Here is a 7208-nt window from a genome sequence, read left to right as displayed (position 1 = left end):
TCTCTCTACGTTTCGAATCTGCATAGGATTTCTATCGATCTGAAGCTGCTTTTAAACTGTCACAAATCATTTTCACTTTTTCTTTAGTTTCTCTGATTAATTCAACCCCGTCAATCTTTTTCTCACTCAATTCAGTCCAATATAGTGGAGTTCGACACTTGCGGCCATATAAAGCTTCGTAAGGGCCAAAATCGCGACGCAAATCTCAAATCTCTATCAGAAATAATAAATAGTGGCACACCGTGTAATCGAACAATCTTAGAAACGTACAATTCTGCCAATTTATCAAGTGAGTAATTTGTACGTACTGGTATGACATGAGCAGATTTTATTAGTCGATCAACGAAAATCGAGATAACATCTTTCTTTTTCAGAGTTTGAGGCAATTTTGAAACAAAATTCATTGTAACTCTATCCTATTTCCACTCAGGAATCAATACAGGCTATAATAAACCCGATGGTACTTGATGTTCAGCTTTGACTTGTTGACATATCAAGCATTTCAATACAAATTCTGATATATCCCATTTCATACCCAACCACCAGTACAGCTGTTTCAGATTGTTATTCATCTTAGTACTACTCGGATGAACAGAAAAGTAATTACTATGTGCTTCATGCAGAATTTTTTGAACAAGCTCTGTATTTCTCAGTACATAAATTCTATTTCGAAAATTAAACAGTCATCAATTCCAATATGAAATTCTGAATCAGAAATAGACTCACATTGAATTCGTTTAGCTTGCAATTCATGGTCATCTTTTTGAGCTTCACAAATTTTTTGAAGAAATACTGGTTTAGCTTTTAATTCAGCTAAAATAGACCCATCACCACAAATCATCAACTTGGTGTTCATTGCTTGTAATGCAAACAAAGATTTTCGTCTCAGAGCATCAGCAACAACATTAGCTTTTCCCGGCTGATAATCAATCACAAAGTCATAATCTTTCAATAACTCAAGCCATCTTCATTGTTGCAAATTCAAATCTTTCTGCGTCATCAGATATTTCAAGCTCATGTGATCCGTATAAATGTGGCATTTTTCACCGTATAAGTAGTGTCACCAAATCTTCAATGCGAATACTATTGCATCAAACTCTAAATCATGCGCTGGATAGTCCTTTTCGTGTGATTTCAACTGTCAAGAAGCATAAGCTATAACTTTTCCTTCTTGCATCAGAAAACATCTGAGACCATTTAATGATGTATCGCTATAAATCACAAATTCTTTCCCCGATTCTGGTTGAACCAATACTGGTGCTTTAGTTAATAGTACTTTCAACTATTCAAAACTCTGCTGACATTTTTTTGAACAATCGAACTTTACGTCTTTTTGTAACAGTCGTATCATCGGTGTCGCAATCATCGAGAATCCTTTCACGAAACTTCAGTAATAGCCAGCTAAGCCCAAAAAACTACAGACCTCAGATACATTTCTCGGAGGTTTCCAATCAACAATAGTAGAAATCTTGCTCGGATCAACTCTAAAACTGTTAGCAGAAATAATGTTCCCTAGAAATCCAACCTCTTTGAGCCAAAACTCACATTTACTGAACTTTGCAAATAACTTTTTATCACGTAGAGTTTTTAACACAATTCTCAAGTGTTCGGTATGTTCAGATTCATCTCATGAACAGATTAGAATGTTGTCAATGAATACAACAACAAATCTATCTAAATACAATCTAAATATCAAGTTCATCAAGTCCATAAAAATGGCAGGAGCATTTGTAACACCCCTATCCCGTAACCGCCGTCGGAATAGGACGAGACATTACCAGAAATTAGGAATTGGATCAGAACAGTAAAACTTTGAACCTTTTCTTAAATAAAAGATCATTTATTTATATAACTAATAGACACAAACAAAGATCGAATTTAAAACTTATAAAAGTAAACTTCCATAAGATGCCATATTCGCATGGCTTATATACAATAGTCAAAATATCATTCTATTTATAGTCTATCCTATACATGCCATAAGCTAAGTCCAAATCACATGATTACTACAATAGTAGATAGTATGACGAAGTGCTGACGATCCCCGAGCTAATAGTAAGAGTCAACGATCTACAAAAATAAACAGAGAAACATAACATTCAAAGTAAGCTTTCATAAGCTTAGTAAGTCTTAAGCAATTTAAACAGTTGAACTTAAAAACAAACCAAATGTTTGAAATCACATAACACTTTCTGAGTACAATACTATTTGGCTGATTATGCACAAACACATATCATTTTACTCCGTTTATACTCAAACTCATATAAACATAGTATTTACAAGCTTCTGGATTAACTTTAATTCTTTCAAATTTCACTAGTGTATCATTTCTTACCCACACTTACTTTCAACATTCATAGTTAAATAGCATATCGAAAACTATGTTGTAACTTTGCATAATAACTGAATGCACACATATACAAATATACATATGAATTTACAACATCTTTTCATATGCTTCTCATTACACATTCTTAATTCCCCTCAGATCAATCTCACATATAATATATATATCACATACCTGAATCACTTAATGTGTAATACAAGTTCAATTTATCATCTTAGCATAGGATTGCGTAGTCATATACTTTATCAAATTCACTAACACTTGGCCTGCGAGGTATAAAAACCAAACATAACACCAGCACGAAGCCTACGGGACTTTAAACTCAGATATAATACCAGCACTAGGCTTGCGGGATTTAACCCAGATATAATACTTGCACGAAGCCTGCAAGATTTAACCCGATATATTACCAGTACGAAGCCTGCGGGATTTAACCCGGATATAATTCCAGCATATAGCCTGCGGGTCTTTAAGCCTGGATACACATCAAATATCATGCATATTTAATCATATATTAACACATCTCATTCAACATATCACATTAGTAGTCATTTGCTACATTCGGATATAAGCTCCATATGAACACCATCATTTACATTTCGGTTCAAAAGTTATACATAAATATCACATATCCATTTCACCATTCAAACTTAACCCATAGTGACCATTCGACTATAAGTCATATACATAAATTATTTATCGCACAACTTAATTCAAGTAGAACCAAAAGGTCACAATTCACCTAATATATACATATTGCTCACCGATTCGCACACAACCTTTCAAATTAGCAATTATAAGTTGGTTCCGCACATAGCCCATCCTTATCGATAATTTACGATGGTTTTACCCTTACTCACTTATATGACATAGGCATTTTTACCTATGCTTCTCAATTCACATTCATGATTCAGTTCCAATCGATTTAACATGCATAAGTACATATCGCATACCTGACCAACTTAATGTATTGAACGAAATCGATTGTCGATTTAACACAAGGTCTCATAGTTGAACATAAACATGAAACCATTTCTTATATGTTCGATTCACATCAATCATCAAATTCATTTAATTCACATAGACTTAATTAGGTTATTCGCACTTGAATAATTTACTTTACGGAACGAATCCACATATCGTATTAGCCCATAGTCTTAAAGCACCACACTTTTAATAGTTTACCTCATCGAAGTTCACATTTAATCACTTTAGTGCCAAGCCATATTTGGCTACCACAAAGGACTAATAATAATAATTTTATACACATCATGGTTTCCTTTAGATATTTAATAATCACAAATCGTGATATCTCTACCAACACATATACGACATAGTTTACTCATTGTAACACTCATTTAGGGCATCAAATTTCCAAATCCAATTCAACTTAAGCATAATAGCCATAATCGAGTTATAGCCTTAAATCATTACATATTCGGCACATTAACTAAATAAAATTTACATTCTCTTTGCCATATTAATTTAACTCTTAGGCATATAAAAAGGAATCAAGCTTAAACACTTAAGAACTTACCTTGAATGTTACCGAATGATTACAATGGCTATTCGATTACTTTCTTTTTTCCCTTATCCGAATTTGTCCCTCTATGCTCTTGAGCTTAAATTCAAAGATTTTAAACTAGTCATTATTCGACTATTCAAGCATCACTTTATAAATATAAGATATATATATTCGACTTTCGCACTTACTGATCATAGTAAGCTTATAAGAAATCAATAAGCAACTCATTAACGAATTTTTTGTCAATGTTTACCACATAATCATAATTTCACTGCAAGCTGTCTTCCTAAGCAACAGTCACTAAATCATTTATAACTGGAGCTACGAAACTCCAAATCAAGTGCCGTTAATTTTCCCTGAAAATAGACTCATATATATTTTATCCATAAAATTTTCAGAATTTTTGGTTTGGAAAATCATTTTTCTTAAAATTTCCCTTGTTTCACTGTTTGACTAATCTGACCACTCTTCACTACAAATCAAAATTCTCATTGTACAGAATTCAAACTATGTTCTTGTTTATTTCATTTGAAACTAGACTCATTAGGAAGTCTAAGAATATAAACTTCATCTTATAACCATTTTTGTACAATTTATAATGATTTTATAAATACAGAACAGGGGATCTAGAAGTCATTTTGACCCTGTCCCACATCAATTCAAATATCTTATTATCGAAAATTATTTTGCTTACATGGTTTCTTTTATAAGAAACTAGACTCATTAAGCTTTAATTACATAATTTATTCAGCCTCTAACTCAACTCCCACAATTTATGGTGATTTTCCAAAATCACATTATTGCTGTTGTCCCAAACAGATTATTACCAATTCACTCTTTCACACATTCTTTGCATACATATTATTCAAACATGTATATCACCAATCAATTTCATCATATATGTCTATAATTTCACTTAAGCATAATATCAATACAACACATTGTTCTCAAATCATTATTCAAGTTCAAATCCGGCTAGCACACATATAAACACTGGTAACTAAATATTAACATTTGCATTTCACCATAATAGCCAATTGCCATTAAGAAATTAAACCACAATTATTCAATTTTACCAAGCTTCAACTTAATTTAACTTATAATAGTTCATAACACATTTAAAGCACATACATTACTAAATTTTATCCAAGTCACAATCGGCCATAGTACACCCAACACATTAGCCGATTTCCTACTTAGCATCTAATGCACATATATGCTTAATTCACCACCTAAGCAACATGAAACTCCATTACAATCACAATTATTCATTCTTTAAAACTAACATTCAACTATCAATAATTTAGCAAAAACTTAGGTAAATGGCCGAATGCTATATCCTCAACCAAAACTAAAGTTTTTAACATGGGCCATGTAGGAAACTATGTGATTAACTAGATTTTCACAAGACTTTGAAGATAGCACATGAAACATACCTTAATTTTGATGCTAACATAGCCGAAAGTTTGGTCTCTCCTATCCCCCCCCTTTCGGCAATGAAGAACAAAAGTTATCAACCTTCTTCTTTTCACCCACTTACTTATTTCATTATAATATAAAATTGTTATTACATATTATAATACATTTATATATATAAATACATATAAAATTTATACTTTTTCAATTACTCAACCATATGGCCGGCCACTATAAAAAAAATGACAATTTGACATGCACATCCTTATGCTTTTTAAACCATAGTAATAAGCCATCACATAAATACCTAGCACATTTCTTAAATTTTTCACACAAGTCCCTTTCAATAAAATTCACCTTAATTGGCAAAAATCAAAGCACCACAAATTCACATATGCATTTTCACACAAATTAAGCACAAAATTTATCATTCAATTATTTTCACGACTCGGTTTAGTGGTCCCGAAACCACTTCCCGACTGGGGTCAAATTAGGGCTGTCACAACTCTCCCCCCCCCTTAGGGATTTTCGTCCCCGAAAATCTTAGTAGCTACTAGGTTAGGATAACGTCCTCTTATTGAATTATGTCCATATAAACATTAGCTCATCAATAACAATTGTAATTCATTACTGCTTTCACATCGATCTATAAAATCACTTTCTTATCTTAAAACAAATACATAAACATTTCTACAAGTATACACATACATCTCATTTTCTTGATTTCATAAGCAATAATCACTTAATTGAATTTATACTTGCATTTCAAACACATATAAATCACATATTAACATGTATAATACATAACATCAACTCACATATTCATAAACCACATTTTCATTCATGTATAAGCTGTAACCTGGCCGAAAGTATACATATTCTCAAACATCCCAATGAATATCCTTTATAACTTTATCGCATCTCAATATTCAACTTAACTCATTTCCAAAAGAAAAGTCAACTTCCACGTACGTGAACATTTAGTTCATTTAGCACATTCAATCATAGTTAACGTTACCCGTATACAGTCGAATAGGCATAAAGCCTAATATAATACACTAGCATGAGATTTATTCTAGCGCATAATTCGTATATCCAAAATTATCAGCATTCATCAAAAATTCTTTCAAACTTTCGAATGTCGAAACTTAATCAAAATAATTTCTTGAACAAATTAACAAAATAGTGTCCATTCAGTAATAGCACATATAACTTCATATACCGAGAATCTCATAGACTAAATCCATAACACATTTTCAACTAAGCACTTAAGTGTACATATAACATAAATCCATTCCTTAACAACATATCCACCACTTTTTTTTTTCACGTATCCACTTATAACAAAATTACAGCCGAAACAATAATCAATCATCAATTTATATCTATCAATCCCCAATTCAAACTCAAATACCGAATATCAGTATCTAATTAAAATTCAACATCTAACTTCAATTCTACTTCCTAACATTTGTCAATTTAAAGAGCTTCATACTTGTCTCAGTATGTCGTTTACTTAAAGCCATAGTCCAACTATGGTCTTACATGTTATCACCTATCGAGTCGATGCCATGTCCTAGACATGGTCTTACACAACATCTCAAATTAATGCCTTCGTCCCAGACGAGGTCTTACATGAATCTCATTTCACACACTTAGTGCCCACTGACCGATCTCGCACACATAGTGCTCGGTTGAAGAACTCGCACACACAGTGCCTCAATTACCGATTTCGCACACATTGTGCTCGGTTAAAGGAATTTGCACACACAGTGCCTCTAATCATTCGCACACATAATGCCCATATTCATTCGTTATTACACATTGAAATGACTTAACTAAGTCTATAAAGCATCATATATGTACACTTTAAACGTATTCTTTCATTTAACTTTGAATTCATATAGGAATGAACACTTA

The sequence above is a fragment of the Gossypium arboreum genome, chromosome 1 (assembly GCF_025698485.1).
Source record: "Gossypium arboreum isolate Shixiya-1 chromosome 1, ASM2569848v2, whole genome shotgun sequence".
NCBI classification, from domain to species: domain Eukaryota; kingdom Viridiplantae; phylum Streptophyta; class Magnoliopsida; order Malvales; family Malvaceae; genus Gossypium; species Gossypium arboreum.
This window is presented reverse-complemented; position numbering follows the sequence as displayed.